The 19,638-nt window shown below is 46.0% G+C and overlaps 1 protein-coding gene across 14 annotated transcripts in view; it reads right to left on the bottom strand.

Moving 5' to 3' along the window:
* Nucleotides 1-9,158: 9,158 nt before the first annotated feature.
* The window catches only part of LOC120961510 (forkhead box protein O), a 67,094-nt gene continuing 56,614 nt past the window's right edge, over nucleotides 9,159-19,638 (bottom strand). For all 14 annotated transcript variants that reach the window (XM_040385266.2, XM_040385268.2, XM_040385255.2 and 11 more), the window contains exon 11: nucleotides 9,159-13,286. The gene's annotated coding sequence lies outside the window, so the exon portion shown is untranslated. The remainder of the gene's footprint in view (nucleotides 13,287-19,638) is intronic.

The following is a 19,638-nucleotide window of genomic DNA, read 5'->3' as shown; positions in this document are numbered from 1 at the left end:
CGTCCGGAGTCGTCCAGAGTCGTCACGAGTCGTTAGGAGTCGGAGTCGCCTGGAGTCGTCCAGAGTCAGACGACTCCGGGAGACTCCGACCCCAATGGCTACGACTCTAGACGACTTCGATTCCGGGCGAAACTAGTGGTTCCCGGAGTCTTGGGTGTACTCCAGATAGCACATCACTTCTACTACACACTGACACGAAGTGAAGTGTGTGCGAGGATATTAAACGCTGTGTGTCTGTCCAGGACGACCCCGCAACCCTCTTCGTCCTTGCATCCTTCATCAGCTGCAGTGGCATGTTGGCAGAAAGCGCGGGCAGGTGTCAATATATTTCATAAATTCCTTCACCGGAAGCGATACAGCACGCGCTCACACGCGCTGTCCCCGGTGCTTTGGGATGCTGAGCTGTTGCTAGAACGGGGGAGGAGCGCGGTGTATGATTAAAGAATTATCAAAGACACTCACACGGTGGCTGTACCAGCGCACGTAATAATAAACCCCGTGTGCCGAGAATGACAAAAGCCCCACACCCTCGTCAAGAGAACCGATAAGAAGCACCGGGTGTGTTCCGTCCTGGAAGTGGCAAATGCAGCAGCAGCAGCAGCTTTCCGCCTGGTTATAATTATTTCGGTTGGTGCAGCACACGAACCGCGCGAACCATATTGTGCAGCGTCGCTTTTTCGCAACAGTGATTGTGCTCGGTATCGTCAGCATGCAAATTCAACACGCAGCCGAGGACCGGTCGGAGGCCTCGGGGAGGCGGAGGAAAGCGGATTAAATTAATTAAATCTCACACCTTTTCCAGCCGCCCGACTGCGTGCGTTTGCTGCGGCTTTGTGTCCCTTTTTCCAACGCGGATGAACCCTCTATCCATCCCTAGAGACAGGCCGGCCCAAAAAAAAAAGGGATCCCGCCAATGGCATGCGAAAGGTTTCGGCGTTTGGTGGGCGGCGTTGTGTGGCCCCAACAAGTCTTTCGCGTGAAGAAATATAGAAATATAATTCCGTTTTTATATTACCGGTCGATAGCACGGTTTCGGCTTCCCAATTCGTGTGTGGGGAAGCAAGGATTTGCTCATAAATCCGTCGCGTTGCGGCGCCAGCGAAAGGGAGCGAAGAGATATAAATAGCACCCGAACTAGGCATTAAAATATTACAATTCGTCGAGATCAAAGCCAGCGGCGGCTGTGGCCCATTGCGGCAAAGGAACGGATCAACTTTTATTGATGTCCTTCCGGGTCGGTAGTGGCCGGAGAGCAAAAAAAACAGCTCCCTCGTTGCATGCACGATTATGATGCTTTATGTTGCCGCTTTGGGCTCCGTCACACTGGACAAGTGGGACGATTTACTGCCCGTTCGGTCAGTCAGTCGTCAAATCACGAGCGAGCTTACAGTCCCTGGCAAGGACAGGCGGCAGCCCTTTTTTGCTGATCGGTCCTATTTGTCACCCACATTCATGTGTGTGCTGTGTGGCATGAAACATGGTGGGGATAGGCTGTCACCGCAATCTCTCTCTCTCTCTGGCTCTATTTTCTGCATCTGTTTGCGCCGCCGGAACTAATGAACTTTATCGACTGGAACCGTGTGGCAAGGGACTGGAGTGGGGTGGAGAAAAATGGAATGTCAACCCGGCCCTTCAAGAAAATCCCGACCCACCGAGTGTAACGACGCCTTCCGGGGCGGGAAGATGGTGGCATAAAGGGACCTCCTACTCCCCAAAAAAAAGCACACACAAAACCCCCCATTTAGAGGTTATGTAATATTCGATCCGTTTTAATATGGCCGTTTCCTCCTCTTCTCCCCCACCCCCTCCCTCCTCCCCATTACATTTATGCTTTCCATCCTGGCAGCAGCTACGGCTCATTACTCTCGCGCAAAACACGCTTCCCGGGGCGCGCGCGACAAATGACACTTGGCTCTGGGAAGGAGGGGGAGGGGTGCATTTTGAGGTTGGCGAGCTGGAGGGGGGGGGTTGTTTTTTTTCATTGTCGCTCGCATAAAACGATGAGATGAGAAGCAACCGTCAGCGACCGGATGTACCCCTCCCCCCCCCCCCACCATACCTCCCCCACCACCCACCGAAAGCTTTGCAGTTGTGGAAAATGGATGAGAAAAAAACGTGCAAACAAAAAATCGATATCAACCAAGCACCCAGCACCAAGCTCGTCTTCCTTGGGTGCAGTTCTTCAAGGGGTCTTTGGCCTTCTTTCGGTGAGTGTTTGTGTGTGTCAAAAAAAAAAAGAAAAAAAGAAGCTATGATAAACTCATTTCCGGGCTAATTACGGAAAATTCGCGGGCCGCGCGACGAACACTTTCCACCAATTGGGCATTTTCTCTCTCTCTCTCTCTCTCTCTCTCGCTCTGTATCTCTCTCACACACACTCTCTTTATGGCAGGTGGATTTTGCTCCGCTAGGGTTTAGCGAAAGGGGGAAAACAAGGGACAATCGCAGCAGCCGATGATGAAAATTGGCAAGGTGTGAAAATTATAAACACGAATTTCCCGTCCAACCACCCGGCGCCGGTCAGGCACGTTGATGACAGGCTAATGGGATGACGGGATGAGTTACCTCGCTCAACCCCTTCTTTTTGGATTTTTGGTGCGGAGGGGGGGAGGGAGGGCACTGCGAATCGATAACGAATTGAAGCGGAACCAGTTAGAGTGACCGCCGATGGGCGTCGAAACAAAATTAACCGCGCAATGTAGGTTGGAGCCGTTGGGCCAAAGGAGGGAGGAGGTGGTTGAAACGGGGGAAAAATTCGTTTAAAATTCTGATCGTAACCGACCGTTGTCGACAGCAACCGACCGAACAGACCAGTGGGGACAGCAATTTTGGGCCCGGGAGCCTCGCTCTCACTGTCCAGTGTGTCCTGCGTTTCGAACGCCAAACTCCAAAGGCCGATGACACCGTTAATGGACAGGACAGGTTGGCTATGAGCAACAGTTTAATGAACGCACAAGTTCCCAGGCGTTCCCACTACCTGCCTCGGGAGCAACCCTTTTTTCCCGCGCGGTGTAACCATGGACCGGAGCTGGAGCTTGCCTTTTATTGCGGAAGTGTCAGTCCCGGACTCGGGCGCTGCGCTATCTCGATGTCCGTCCGTGCGCTCCAACTTTTAAACGGCGCCCATTTGGGAAGCGCCGGAAGCACCGGAATGGCGAGGCGAGGTGGTGATGGTCGCCATGGTGACTATCAAGTCGGCTCGGTGTAATAACTTCGTTACCTTACGCGCGCGGACCCAGAGCGGACTAATCATCAGATGGGGTTTGGCAGATGAAGTCGGCTTCGGTTGAGCAGTGAGAGATAAGGAAGCGACGAACTGGGGGCAAGGGAATCTAGGACGATGGAGCAGGCACACAGACGAAGGCAAGTAAAAGAAAGGAAACCGCAGCACACAGGGCTGGGAAATGAATTTTGATCAGACATTGGGGGAAGCGAGCGACCGAGAGAGAGAGAGAGGGAGAGAGAGCGATCTGGGCAAATTGAATGAAAGCTCGTGCAAGCTCTTTCATTGCGTGCGTGCGTGCGTGTGTGTGGAAGGAGGCAGACAAATTGCAACCAGGTGCCCCCAGGTACGAACACGAAATCGGGAACGAAACTCCTTGCTCCAAGTGCTCCATCGCTCGCAAAAAGGGTTTTTCGGGGTAGCATATTCATGTATTCATTTCCATCGAAATGGGCGGTGGAAGCGCTACACTCCGCCCTGGCACGCCGTTCCCATGGGGATGTGAGATTTTTCGCCTCGGCCTATTTCACTTTTTTTCCCCGTTCACCTTTTCCCCGTCTTCCCCGACAGCCGCTTCCCCGGGGGAACCATTAGGGTTGGTAGGCTTTCGTCATTCAATTTCGACACCCGTACACCCGTGGGTTGTCTTTGTGGGATTTCTCGACTCGACTTTTTTGTTGTTGTTGCTGGCCGTTTGGGTTGCTGTCGGTTTGAGGGTTTTGCGCCAGGGGTGCAAAACTTCGATTCGCTATAACCGCTTCTAGCATACAGAGCTACTGTGGAATTTGCAACGTTAAGGAAGACTTCAAGAGTTGAATTCTAGAAGATGTATAAGTATTACTGATACTACAAACACACACCAAACATTAAAACTACATCTACATTATCTCTAGAAACAACTAACCGGACACATGAGTTAAGCAAAGAAAAAGACCTTGACATTTATTCTGTGTCTCGATGCATCTAGATCTCGATACAGATGTTGAGAATCACACATCCACACAAGACACTCTTTGACTATGCTAATGCAAACAATTATACCAGTATCAAAGAAACGCTTGGCAAACAAACTGTAGCCACTCAAGTCATTTTGAGGACCTGAAATTCAAGGTTATTTAACATGCACTAGAACTACTACTACAACCTATTCGCTATCACGAATGACCAGTTACTATAATTATCTAATGTCAGCACCATATAGATCAATATCAAGAAAGAGGACATTAAAAACGAGTGGAGAATGTCCAATTTGGTCAGTGGAACTCACAAACTTCACACTATTGATGTAACAATGTAAGGATTGTTTAAGATATCAACCTGAAGCATAGCTAACGAGTATCCTCATCGATGTGTGAAACCTAACAATCCAACACGTAGTGTAAGGAGTTGCCCATAAAACCTCAAAAGGCCTCAATTTGAGGCTTTCAACATTAAGGTAACACCACTTTAGCTACGTTCTGTAGAAGGATAATAATGCGGATTTAAAACAACCAATCCCAATGACCCATAATATACACTCCTGATAAATCTTGGAATTTCAAGGGTCTTAGAGCCTACTTTCGACTACAGTTTGGATGATAATTTTGTCTACATCAAGATTATACTTAAAGCTGCAACTTCCAATAGTTTGGAAGAGCTTTTATATTAGCGGGGAACCACGGATTCCGCTGAGTTATAAACTCAAATATTGACTTTTCAACATCTGTCGTAAAAGGACTAGATTTTCCTCTTAAAAGCTCCAGCCGCCGCATATACCAAGGTTGTGCTTCCCTGCCTTCGGTGTGCTTCTCTCTTATTTCATATTTTGCACCCACGAGATCTGCGTATCGTCGCGGTACAACGGTACCACGCCGCTTCAAGGATAGTGTACGCACTTGCACAACTGCTACAGATAAGCTTAAGCACCAAGGATCTTGCCTGCTGCCTTCCGGCTTATCTTTGGGACGGCTCCACGGTGTAGGTGGAACGAGTGGGCCAGTCGGTATTCACCGGCACACACACACACAAACACACACACAAACACACACAACCGGTAAAACTCACGTGAAACTACTTCGGCGCTTTCATTTTTTGTGCGTGTGGCGCTAAATTCGGCGGGTACGAATGGCCCAAGGCGCTCGGGGCCTGAAAACGCATGCATTATGAAGCAGCATGGCATGGCCCTGTGGTTCACGCGAAAGTGCGCCCACACCCAGTCAAAGCAAAAAAAAAGGGGGGGGGGGGGATGGGGATAAAGAGATCAGAAGGTTGCCTCCGTTCCGGGGGTTTGCCTCTTTGCCCGCTACGGGTTCTTTTTCCCCTCTCGCTACAGCCGGGGTATAAAGGTGGCGATAGCGTAAGCTTGCCACCGTTCTTTTGGGGTGGATGCGGGATTTTGGGCCCGTTCTGTCTGGATTTGATGGCCTTTGTGCAAAACGTCGTCCCTCTTTAGATCTTTTCAGTTCATGTGTACAATCATCATCATCATCATCACGGTCGGCATCAGCTTCATCCTTATGAGTGTTGAGAGTTATCGCGCGTAACCCTTTTTTCTGTCGGGCCGGTCTAGGGTCCAGATGTCCATAAAACCGTAAACCTTATTCTTATTCCACTGCGATGCGTAAGGGACAGAAAGCTGAGAAATCGAGAATGGAGGACGCACTTCCATTTCAAACTGCGTCAGGAGACAATCAATTACAGGGTTTCCCACGATATATTGGTTGGTTCCCATCAATTTTTGGTGGATTCCCATATTTTTTTGGTGCGTTCCCACGATTTTTTGGTCGTTTCCCTGAATTTTTTGGTCTAATTGTATTGATATCCAATCGGAAAATACCAATAAATTATAGGATCGAACCAAAAATCTATGGGATACAACCAAAAAATCGTGGGAACGCACCAAAAAATCATGGGAACTGACCAATAAATCGTGGGAAACCCTGTAAGACCCCCCCAACCCGTTTTAGTTTTAGACAGCTTTAAAATCGACTTTACAAAGAGTGTGCGGTTGATGTGAAAGTAGTGACAGAAACGCATGTGATGGGATGGGAAAAATGGCGAACTTGAAAACGAAGGAAAAGCAACCAAAAACACATACGGAGCGATACAAGAGAGACGCACACACACACATAACAGATATTATATGGACGCTTAGTGTACAGCACGGTCCCTCCGACTGAGTGACGGAGTGACACAAGGGGCAACACACATACAGACACACACACACATAGAGGTACACACAGTGCACGGCGTCGCGCGGCAACGCGGGCCACTGAGGACTTACTAATCATTATGGTGAAGGCGCTTGTCAAATGTCTTCGTACGCTGCCACTCGTGTTGGTACGCGCTCGACTACGGAAGAAGGTTGCGTGCGTGGTAGTAGTACTAGTACTGGTAGTAATGGTTGTAGTAGTTGAAATAGTAGTAGTAATAGTAGTAGTAATAGTAGTAGTAATATTAATAGTAGAAATAGTAATAATAATAGAGTAGTGGAAATAGTCTCCCCTTTTTTTACCTTAAAAACGCATACGCAATCTTTCTCTCTCACACACACTCTCTCTTTCTCTCTCACATACACTCTCTCTCTCTCTCTCTCTTTCGCTCAGCCTCTCACACTAACTTACACCTTTCTTTGTAGTTTATCTTTTTTGTATGGTATGTTCCGTAAAGTGATAGAAAAAAATAATCTCCCCGGATAATCTTGGTTCGACGAACCGCGAGCACACTTTTCGGTCACAACGCACACACACACACACTCACAGACACGCACGCGTTTATCTTGAACTTGAGCACTTGACAGCTCTGTTTAGGTGCAGTTAGGTGAAAATTTGACAAAATTCGCGCTAGACATGCGGAACGGGATGGAAATCGTGGAAATGAATGGGGAGGCACGCGGGGAGGCTGGTAGTCACTTCAACCAGTGCGGTTGTTATGTAAAAGGCCGAGGCGAGACTAGCAAATCTTTCACCACGTTTCGGTGCACGCATACGCATTCAGAGACGCACACGCACTCCGCGCACACACAGACTCAGACACACAGAGACACTCACAAATCGCACACAAATTTCACACGCCCACAACAGTTCAACACCTGCTCTCAACACAACGGAAACACTTGCAAAAGCGCACGGACGGAAAACTAACCTCGGCGGCACTCGGTCTCTTCTGTTCTGTTCACTTCTTTATCTGTTCGCGTTTACACTGCCACGGTTGAAGAGTCCAAAGTCTGTTCGAAAAGGTGGGGGGGGGAGGGGGAGGATGCTCAAGGGAGTGGCGGGGAGGCGACGGTTACACGTTCAGGGTGTGCTACACACACGGGGGCAGCGAAGAGATGCTACAAAGAAAGGAACCACCACCCAAACTCTTCTGTGTGTGTGTGTCTGTGTGGTTCACTACACGTTTAGTGTACTACTGAGAAGGTGTTCGGGGGGAAGGCAAGCCTACTACAACACAACGGGAGTCTGCGGCTATGGCAACTATGGGATAGAATTTTCCTCCGATTGCTGCGATACGCGCCCGTGTCGGCCCCCTTGACAGCACAAAGGATTTTCTTCTCGCGTTTTTTTTTGTGTGCTGCCTGCCGGAAAGGACTGTGCTGGGGGAGGGGGGAAGGTGGGGAGAGGGATGGTACAAATTACGACCGTTTCGGGAAGATGGAAGTGTCCTTTAGCTGTTGGAGGATGCTGGTAGCCCTCGTAGTGCCCTCTCCTGCAGCAATGGGGTGGGCTTTTTTCTCGCATAAATATCCGTTTTAAATTGTGCACCCATACACACACACGTACGGAACAGAGCCTGATGTCTTCAAATTGCTTGCAAACTCCCGCACACACAATCACACATACCAGGTACACACACACACAAACTCACACATACACGCACGTTCACGCACCGTGCAATAGCAATAGCAAGCAATATAGAGGAAAAGAAACCCCGAGGGAAAGCACACATACGACGCTAGAAAAAGCACACGACACACGTCCTGTTAGTCGACCGTGGTGACTGACTGAACTGGAAATGGGATCTGCTCACGTTTTTGCACGCGCGTGCCGTACTATCGCGAGCGAGCGAGCGAACGGATGAGCAAGCGAGCGAGCGTACGAACTCGCGTGATGGAAAAAGCCGATCCTTGGGCGCCCTCTGACGCTTTGGAGTGGTGTGTGGTTGGGGTCGACCGAGCACCGGGTTACCACCGGGTTAGCAAACGCTTTGCCCGTGCAGCAGTGGCGAGCGGGCCTCCACCGGTCCGAATTCTCTCGCGAGTAGCAGTAGTAGTCGGCAGACCGAGCGGGATGAATCTCTGCTCCCGGAGCGAAAGCGGAAGAGATTGTACTTTGCGCGTACTCCCGCCGCCCCGCTGGCTCATTTGCACAGCATCCTTGATGGAGCAGCCGGCGAGCTTTCGAGAGGGCAGTGTTGCCAGACCGGTACTGTGTGGTAGCTGCAAGACCGCCCCTTTTGAAGTGTAGAAAGGTAAGGGAGGCTCAACATTTAAATTAAAAATAGCTCAAAGCTGTTTTGAAAAAGTTGAAAACAAAAGGATAACCGTGTCCTTGTAGTATTTTGTGTGTAAAAAGGACATGTTTCGCTACAGCCAAGGATGATGCTAAAGCTACGTTAAACTTGAAAGCTACGTATGAAAGGTCCCAAGTTTGAACAGGTCGGTTGAAAACTGGCATGCAAGCTTGCGTGATAGTTACCATGTTCGAATGTGAGAAAATTTGAATTTTGAACGTTGACGGTTGGGGGTTTAAATGAAACCGCGGGTTCATTCGATGCTGCATTAATATAAGCAAGCTTAGTGTAAATGTGATTTTTAATTTGTGCTTTTTTAATTTACACAACATTTTCACACAAATTTCGAACATTTTAAGATTTACAAAGAAAACTGAAAAAAAAACTCAACCCTCTTTTTTAAAGTAATAAGTATTTCTAGTTTATTTCAACATTCGTTTCTCGCTCTCTCTCTCTCTCTCTCTCTCTCTCTCTCTCTCTCTCTCTCACACACACACACACACGCCAACAAACTCATTCTTGTTTTGTTCTACTGACAATCCGCCGCACAATCCAAATTCACTTTCCCTACAGCAATACGCACACCTATTTGCTACAAACGCTTCCGATAGCTTTTCTTCCTTTCCTTCCCTTCCGATAACATTCGCGCTAGTTTATTATCCTTACCGAACTAATTTGCAGCGCATGTGTCGCAACGTACGAACATTCCAAACCTAACTTAATTTGTACAAAATGGCGATAAAAAGTAACTAAACACAAAAAGAAATGGGGGAAAAGGGGGAGGAAAGAAGCAAAACTAAAAAAAAAGTTAAGCTAATGAAGTATTAAAGATGAATGAAAAATTAACATCCACACACACGTACAAACAGCACTTAAAAAAAGAACCGAAATGAGTATGTGGAACGATAGAAGCCAAAACTGAAATATAACAGGAGTATAAAGGACTTAGCTAGTATTGTTGATGTTTCAAAGTTGTTGCTGTTTTTTTTGTCTCTGTTGCCATCAAGTCAATTCACTACCCCTCCCAATAGCTAAACAGCACCAGAACAGAACAACAGTTAAAGTGCTAGTTTTCCACCGTGTATCGTCTCTCTCGCTCTCTCTCTCGGGGGAAGCTTTCCTGAACACATACGGCTTTTTGTTTGTTTGTTTGCTACTTTGCGACATTCATTTGCTCACAGCTCCATCTTGTTTTGCTTGCTTGTTTTGTGGTTTTTATGTTTCGTTTCATGAAGCGCTCTTTTTTTCTTTTCTATCCTTCTATTCAACGTTCTCCGATGCCTTGTTTTTCCCCTTTTTTACTTTTCCATTTGTCTGTTTTTTTTTTTTTTTGCATTCACTCATAGCATTGCTTATTAGTTTTTAGTGTAATTTTTCTCTTCTTTGTGTGTTGCTTACGCTCTACTGCTTCTCTGCGTACTTAGCTGTCGGTTCTTTACACTTGCGTGTGTTTACATTAACTAAATTGCACATTGATGTTGTTTTTCTTTTTTGCATTTCAGTGTAATAATTGCAGCATTAAACAAAAAGTCGAAAATAAACCAAAAATATAGCCCTTGAAGGCTTGAAGAAAAGTGGCATGGATGGTTTTAATGGATGTTGATAATAAGAGTGCGCCGCCCTTCACGATCAGTTCCTCCCTACAGCTTCCTTATTCCCGTTATAAGCGCTTGTGTTGTCCTACTCTTTTAGATGCCTCTTAGCTCACTAACTGACGATTCTTTACACAATTTGCTTTACTTTACTGCTTTAATTCTTGTTTCTAACAATGTTTGTTTAACGCTGCAGCACGCGTTAAAGCTACCAATCGAAATATTACTAATTACTGTACACACCACTACCTTCTTGCTTGCTTGCTCCTCCTCGTTGCAGCTCGTAAGCGTACACCACAATCACTTATCATAGATACTGTGGGGGAGAAGGAGGGGGAGGGGGGAGTGTTTTACAAAAATCGGTTTTCCAATCAGAATGAGCAAAGGAAACAAAACCAAAAGGAATCTTAATGGTGTTGTTTTCTTGAAATTTTCCAAACAGGATTTTCTCGCATTTTTTTTGTGTGCTTTCACTACACATACACGCGTGAAACAATTGATTATTTCTCTTAAATTACAGTGTGTTAGATATTTATGTTGCAGTTTTTTGTTGATCTTCTACGCTCCCTCCCCCGCCATTCAGCCTAAGTATGATTTGAATTTAGATTTATTAACTCTAGAACACTCTCTCTCACACACACACACACACAAACGGACACGCGCCCATACACACTCGCCTTATCTATGCAAGAAATTATGTTACGCCTATTTCACTTGTGTCTCCCCTAAAGCCTAAAGCCGTACCACTAGTGTCCCGAGAGTTTTGATCACACAACTGGGACTACCATTTACGGATTTTCGTCCGGTATACAACACTACCTTCATCTAGCAAAACAGCCATTTATATGTATCTGTGTATGTGTATGTCTAGTTTTTTTTTGCAGCTATATGCACCATTTTGCCCTATCGGAACCTACTACAGCTAGTCTGTGCAATCGTACCTTACGATCGTTTATCGTCCCTCTTAACACCTTTATGTAGAGTAGCAATGCGCGTGAATCAACTAGCGAGAAAGAAAACGACAAACGCAACCAACACCATGGTCCTGTACACAAACCTACACGATAATGAGTGTGTGTGTGTGTGTGTGTGTGTGTGTGTGTGTGTGTGTAAAGGGGATGAACTCTCGAGGGGTTGTTTCTGTTTTAACAGCTAGCAAGGATCGTACTAAGTCGACAATACACATACAGCGCTGTTAGTTTGTGTGTGGTGCAATAGCTTTCTTTCTCGTGCGACGTGCGCACACACACCCCTACCGTCGAGTACAAATAGAAGATTTTGTTGTTTTCTGTTTTGTTTTCCCTAATGGCACTGGCAATTTATTGAATTAGAAGTTCTACACCGATTAATGTGTACCGTTTTAGCTATGATTCTCGCTGCACTCGCTGCACGCTCACACACATACACATGACCCGCTCGCCATCGTATCGTCAGCTTTCAACTGGGGCTACGGCTGCACACGTTTAGTGATCGAGATGAAAATGGAGAAGTTTTCCTTTGCAATGGAAATTTCTATGCTGATTTGGTGTCTTTTTTTAAGTTATCAAATGAGAGACAAACAAGCAACACGGTCGCTTGCCACAAAAATGATATCTCACCAAACAACCAAGCGTTTGTGGTAGTAGCGTGTTAAGTAGCGAGAAGAAGCTTGTGCAGCCATCGCTTGAAAAACGACCAATACGGGGGGCGGGCGGCTTGCTGGGAAGGGCTTGTCGGCGAAACAGATCGTTGTACCAAAACCAGAGCAACCGGAGTATATATATAGCTTAGCTTAACAACCTATATTGTCGTCACGTATGTACAGTTTCTTCTCCTAATTGCTAACTCGATAAGCTACATTTGATTATTATATACGTATGTTTACGGGTTTCATACTTCGCAAAAGCTTATTCTGTACACTATCGGGCGGTCGCCTTCAAAAGAACGATTCTATTATCCCCGCCCCAAAAAAAAAAATAATAATAAACGAAACGCACGAAAAAAAAAATAATTAAACAGTACTATTATAACAAGATAAGATCAGGTTTTTAGTGTTTAGTCATAACAAAAAACGGTCGTAAAAGGAAGACCAATAAACAACTTTCAGTTGAGTTTTCACACAGCGCGGAAGTATTATGAGTGGGGAGGGGCGGCTTAAGGGAATGGGGAAAGGCTGACTTAACTAAACCAGTGTTTGTCACCCTTTTCCCGGTGCAGCGAGTTTATTGTTGCACACCTTTGCAATGTTGTTAGTTATTAAACGGTTAAACAATTCTTTTCGTACACAAAAAATCAAATCAAATAAAAATTCAACAAACAATTTAACAATGCTTTGATGAGATGTCACTACCAGGAGTAGGGAGAGAGAGGGAAAAAACACAAATAAATCCGTAAATCTTAGCCCCTACTATAGTTAAAGAACGAACGAAACAAAAAAAAAACAACTCCTTCTCTCGCTTACTATGTGTGTGCGTGTGACTTTTGTTGTTGTTGCGCATCTTAAAACAATGTACTAAGCTGCTCCTTACGCTACACAGCTTAGAGCTCGACATAAGGATAGCTGCGTGTAGGTACTAAGGTAAAAACTATTGCAACTAACGCTACTCTACTACTGTCGCTCCTACTATCGCGCCTACTATCGCTCCTACTACTAATCAACTCTTCCTGTCACTCTATCTTGTTTACTAGCCTTCGCTGTCATTCACACAAGAGACTCCATTCATTCTCTCGCTCTCTCGTTCTCTCTCGCTCTCTCTCTCTCACACACACTTACGCTCTCGCATACACTATATGTACATTAAAAACAAAAAGCTTGGCTTGTCTGTTTAATTGCTCATTTTGCAGAGCACTTTTCCTCCTTTCGTTCTCCCCGTTTCCGGTACGATCACGTACGATCACCAGTTCAGCGCTTCCCACGTGAGTCGTTTCGGTCGTCGGTGTTTTGTTTTTATTTTCTCCTCCCCCAATCGGCAAGCTGGGCTTTTCTTTCAAGGGGATGCATTCTAAAAGAAGAGAGAGAAGAAAGTGGAAACGAAAATTAGATCATTTTGGAGAGGAAAAAAATAGATCATAACGGTTAAAAATTTGAATTAATGATTAATGGAAATAGAATAACATTCATAATAACATTCTACTTCATAATAAACCTTTTCCACGTTCAAAAAGTGTCTTCAAACTTACTCAAAAATGCCCCCACCATCAGTACCATAATTCAAAAATCTCAAGTTCGTATTGTAAAACGATCCTCCATTTGCTCTCATGCAGGCTCCATTTGTGCAGCATCCACTTGTGTTTGAGACCATCGATTGAGACTATCTCCTCCGGTACTGCTGCTGCTGCTTGTACCGCACGCCGAGCTCTTTATAGGAATTTCAATCACTAAGCTGCCGGTGTGCCGGTGGACGGAGGACGACATCGACGACTAAGCGGATGACTAATCCCTTCGCCCCGACACTTGACACGGCGCAAGAAGCGCAACAATGTGCCACACTCACACTGTCGTCTGTCGTCTGCTGGTGCAGCAGTGGATTGCAATCTGTAGCCTTTTAGCTTACCGTTTCATTGAACGTGAACAGAAGTGGTGTGTTTGACACGGTGAAGATTATACCTTCTTCACACTTTAGCGCAGCTCCCTTGACATGACACTACGTGACACATCCGTGTGTCCTTAACCCCCGTGGCAAGAAGTGATTTCAATACGAATGAATCGACTCAATAGGGTAGCGGCTTCCGCCCAATTTATCCACATACACACACACACCGTACCAGCGAGCACTGCTCTTGATAAGTGATCCACTACATCTATCAAGCACGCGAAGGTGCAGAAGATGTTGGCGACGATGAGGATGATGATGATGATGATGGACGAAGTTTCGTCAAATATTCATCACCCATATCTCGAACGGGATAATACAATCCCCTCCCCCCCTCCCTGTATCCGTCGATCACCATCAGCGTCACGTTTAAGGATGATGTTGATATCTGACAGTTACGACAATGCTTCGGCGAAAAAGGTTTCGAAGCGCGCTTCCGAGATATGGTGGCAATCTCTGGCCTCGTAATGAACAACCAAGCCAGTTAGTGGAGGAAGAACTTTCCCGAAATGTCTTCCCAAATTTGATGTGTTTTGTCACATTTTTGTTGCGCTTCTTTTTTTTTTGGTCCACAATCGTGATTGCCATCACACGCGGGCTTGATCGAGGTGTGACAGGAATAAGTTTCGATTATGGAATGATTAAATATTCATTCACCTTTTCACCACACCACAAATCGGTTCGTCCTGTGTGCTGGAGAGTTGCTTTCTTTTTCTTTCGCTCTCTCTGCCGTAAGTTTTTCCCTGTTTAGCGCGGTACGTATATGAGCGAAGGAAAAGTTTTTCCCTTCCCTCCTACGATTTCTACTCATTTTTCTTAACCAACCTGCTGTGATTTGATGTGCTCACTCTGACATGACACGGGGCTGATTTTGAAGCCCTTTTTTGGCCTGCTTTACGCAAATCGTCGCTAAGGCAACACCCACGGTCATTGAATGCACAAGAGAGAGAGAGAGAATAAAAGAACGACGTTTTTCTTTGCAGTTAATGAAAGCGTGATAATATCGTTTGTGCGCAAATTTGAACTTTCTCGTTTGCGCGGGCGTGGGGAACAACCTTATTGGGTTTCGCTCAATTCGTTCATGAAGATTTAATTTGATAAGACTTTTCGCTAGATGAGGGGGCGTGAGAGATGAGAAGCGATTGCTTTTATGCATTGAAGCGCCGCCGCGCTGCTTACAACAACCGCGCACAACACACAAAAGGGGTTTTTATAAAAAATAGATGAAAAAGGAGATGAGGACGACGAAAGCCGAGAGGATGAAGAAAGATGTTCGAAATCGGTTCATAAGATTAGAGAGGATGGGGTTTTTGGGATTTTCATTTGTGTGGCATTGATTAAACGGAATTCTTAAAACGTTCCTATTTGCTCTTCAATTTGGTGCTTGTTGCGATATAAAACCACAGAATTAAATCATCAAGAAGAAACGCTTGTTGTATCAAGTTATGCTTTTAACTTAATTCTTAAATAATATCTACTTATCTAGATTTAATTCACATCAAGACAACAGTAATGACCATAGAGATGAACATTAATTGTATTATATTAATGCACAATAAATCATATCTTAATTAATTAAAATGTATTCAACAAAAGAGCCAAAGAGGAAGCCCCCGCAGTTGAAATCCCAAAGGCGTCACCCTCAAATAATCACTCCCCTCTCTCCTACCTACATCTCAACTAATCCTACATTGATTCATCCCTCACACACACACATCATTATCTCGGCATTCATGAACGGATACAACAAGAAATCGAAAGGCAAAAAAAAGGACGACACCACCATCCCATCATTACGCCAATGCTGAATCCCCCGTTTGATTTTATAGGTGTCCTTAAGCCAACAGGCAGCGTACAACACGAAAAGAACAGCCTTTCACACACACACACACTGGGAAGGTGGGTCGGTCTGGCCTCTTCATTACGCTAATCGGTCCCATCCATAAAGTGTCGGGGCAATCGGGAATCGCACGCGTCAGAAGTCGGAAGTATGATGCGCGGCCCCCGGATGATGAGAAGTACTTTCGCCTCGCCGTGCAAATGTACAAATGACCATCATTTCGATTGCCGACGGTCCGACACAGAAGCTTCCATGCGTCACACACTCTAACGACGACTACGAGGACGGATATAAGCCACAAGAGCAAAGAAAACTGGCGATGAAAGTGAAACGACGACTCCCAGGGGGGGGCCTCCTTCTGTGTGCCCAGTGTGGCGGCATGGCCAACGAAAGCATAAGGATGCCACAGCAGCTACAACAACGCCCCAAATTGATACAATAGGAAACGTATACAATTATTTATCCTTCCACCGCTCCGGTCCGCACATGCACACACACACACACAGCCTCCGAAGGGCAGAGAAACATTGAGCGGCATCTGATTTCCGCCCGATTTGTGCTCTCGACTGCAATGAACCAGGGGGGGGGGGTGGAGGGTGGCATCCTGCTAACTGCAAACATTTATATTAGATCCAATTGATTCTTGTACCTTCTCCTGCTTCCCTGCCACCAGTCCGCCCCCCCCCCCCCCCCCTCACGAGAGGCTAGGATTCGGAGGCAAGTACTTGAAGTACGTGGCACCGAGAGAACGACCGTCTGCTCGGGATGTCCAATTGCGTCTGTCTCGGTCCATTCATCCCATTTCTGTGTGTCTTTCCGCTCTCTCTCTCTCTCTCTCTCTCTCTGTACATCCCCATCCCCGTGGCAAAGGATGATCTTGTACGTTTGTGTTCGATGAAGCAAATTACCGTCAACCGTTTGTCGATTCGATTGCTTTCACTGGGGGAGAGTCGTGGACGTGAACGTTTCCTTTTTGGTTTGTGGTGGTGCTACTGCTGCTACTGCTAGTGTGTAAAGACATTCCTGTTTTCTGTGAAGGACAACCACAAAAGAGGACGACACTTTACGTCCCTCCAAACCCTCTCTGCCGGGGCGGCGGAAGAAGTGTAGGAAAGGCAAATTGGCCATTGAGCAGGGCGGCAAAAGCGAGAGAGCATCGATTTCATTGTCCGTCCTCGTGGCGTGGCGTCATCGAGTGGCTTATCTCTGGTGAGCCGGACTCGGAGTCGGTTCTGTAGGTCATCCGGAAAATGGGAGCAGAGGGTAGATTACTTGGTCGGTTGGCACAAAAGTTGCCTCATTGGTGTGTGGTGTGTTTAAGTTTATTTAAATAAAAAAGGTCATTTTGTGACATGTTTTTGAATCATTTTTGGATTCCACTTTAAGCTGAATCATTCAGGGAGGAAATTAATTCCTTAACACCACAAACGCTGATTCTCGCTAAACCGCACTGTTCGATTTTCCTCCCTAATGCCTGAAACCACAGCAATGAAACTATTCATAGGTGCGCCGCGCTTGCTCCTTCGTTCCCACAGTTGGCACAGCAATAGCGGAAGCGGACATACTTAACCAGTGTTCACAGCCACTTGCCGTCAGCCAACCAGCGAACCATAATACTGCTAACAACGCCACCAGGATCTTCGGCCAAAAACGCTTTCGAGGCAGCAGTAGTGCTCAAAGGACGACGCTGCCTTAGGAAATGAAGTGAAGTGAAGTTGAAAAGCATAATTTATATCATCACACTTTCACCATCACCGCGCGCGCACTCCTCTGTGAGTGGTACAACACACACCACGCATCCTTCGTGGGTTTCGTTTGGTAGTAGGGAATTGAACACAAAAAATAAACGGCACAAGGATGTGAAAATCACTCGAAATCGTTTCGCTTTTCATGTCGCATTTAGCGGTCACAGAGCGTCAGGCGAAAGAGCAGCAGCTTAAGCCTGGGAAGCGAATCGATGTACCGCTTTGTACAGAGATGTACTGCCGGAGGAGGAGAAGGCGGAGAAAGTAAAAGGATGCAGTCGACGGCAAGTTGTTGCGTTGTTGGGGTAATTGGGTAGGACCTAACGGGCGCCACCAGCACCGAGCGACCAATTCAATGAATCATTTTGAATTTTTGTTACTTCTTGCAAAGAGAAGCAGTCGGTGTTGGAGTGTTGGACAGGGAATGATTTCTTTTAGATTCGTTTTTTTTACTGGCTGTTTCCCTTGCTGAAGAAAACGCCAAAATTTCACTTCTTTTGATAAGGTTAAAACGCGCACACAAAACGCAACAAGTTAATGGTGAACAGTTTGTTGGTTTCCTTCTGCCTATTGTATGGGTGTGTGCGCGACCAGACCTCAGACCAGGACACCAATAAAGTGCCCATAATATGCTTTTTGGTCGTTTATGGAACGACAGATTGGGCAAGGAAGTATCCATTATAGGGAGAGAGAGAGTGTGCCAACAACAATCAAACAATCGGTTGTACATTTTCAATTACAAAAGGGGACTCACCACCCCCTATTTAAGTGTAATTGAAAGGTTATTGATCGATCGGAGTTCTGCGGAGTTTCTTTGGAGCATTTTAGTGTGTAATAAATTGAATTCCACGCTCTTAACTATGATATATTGGGAACTTCTTTAGTAGAGCAATGTCAATAATTTTGGAAGATCCTAAGTGGACTTCGTGGCTTTGGAGACTTATTCAGTGCCACGCAAAGCCGGATAGTCAGCTATATCTATGGTTCTAGAATTGAACCTACGGCAGACATGCAATCGGATCCTTCAAGTTGACAACAGTATCACGGGACCGCTCCACGTGGCTTGATCAGAACTTAGTAACTTCTTGATGTTAATTATCGCAAGAACTGTAGCGAAATACTATGCCCAAGTCACTAATAGGCTTTGTCATGTGTGTCTTGTTGGTTTACTGGTTTAATAGGATAGTTATTCCTGTTCATAGAGACCTCATTCCATATGAGTCACGCAGGGAACGCCTTCGTCTTTGAGTTAAATCGTGCGACTTGACAACTGTGACGCAAATAAAACACTGACATAGCAGTTCTTCTTCAAGCAACAGGATCCACTAAAAGATTCTCCTTACATCCAGGCTCCAACACACACAATAACATCCCGTAAAACTGTTGCTCCAATAAAAATTGAATGTCCTTTTCTTGCGTCGCAACAAAAAAAGCCCATCAAAAACTTCTATCCAGTCACGACGCGATAGGGTTGTTACCCTTTCCTTCGATTCACATAAAACTTTACTACTTCCTGTGCTCGCGTGGCTCCCGTAACTTGCAGCAGCAGTAGTAGTAGTAGTTTCACTCCCTATTCCCCACACTCCACACCCCCTCAAAGACTCCATATTATGCTTATGAGCTGAATATGTGAAGCGGAAAAGAATGTGTCTGCCTCTAATCCACAAAAAAGCCCTCTCCCTCCTTCATAAGGGTAGAGGCTTCCCAGACGCCACCGATTTTAACTCTATCGTTTGGGGCCACAACGAACCCGATGGGGCGTATATGATTTGAAAATAAAAACTCCTCCACATCCCTCCAACAAAAAAAGAGGGAAAATCTAAATCATAACATTAGATGGGCTTGGAGTTTGAGCTTGAACTTTGCGCGTCGTTTTACTAGGACATTGGGTGGGGATCGCAGATGCCAAGATGCGATCCTGCTGGCCAACAAACGGTTTGCGTACGTCAGCAGCACCGTTTTATTGAATAAAAAGTGATTTAAACTTTTTTTTCCATTTGGGTACAGAGAGAATGGCCACAGGCCGCGGGTTCTTTTCGCAACTTTTTATTGACTTCGTTATCGTCGGGGTCGTCATCTTTATCGTGACGCCTCGCTTCCTCCTCAGTCGCCACAAGAACTTGGAAGGTTCCGCAATGTATGTCCCCCCACTCTATTGTGATTCCCTTGGCATACT

The sequence above is a fragment of the Anopheles coluzzii genome, chromosome 2 (genome assembly GCF_943734685.1).
Source record: "Anopheles coluzzii chromosome 2, AcolN3, whole genome shotgun sequence".
Classification (NCBI taxonomy): Eukaryota; Metazoa; Arthropoda; class Insecta; order Diptera; family Culicidae; genus Anopheles; species Anopheles coluzzii.
Note: the sequence above shows the minus strand (reverse complement) of the source record. Positions and strands in the feature narration are given on the sequence as shown.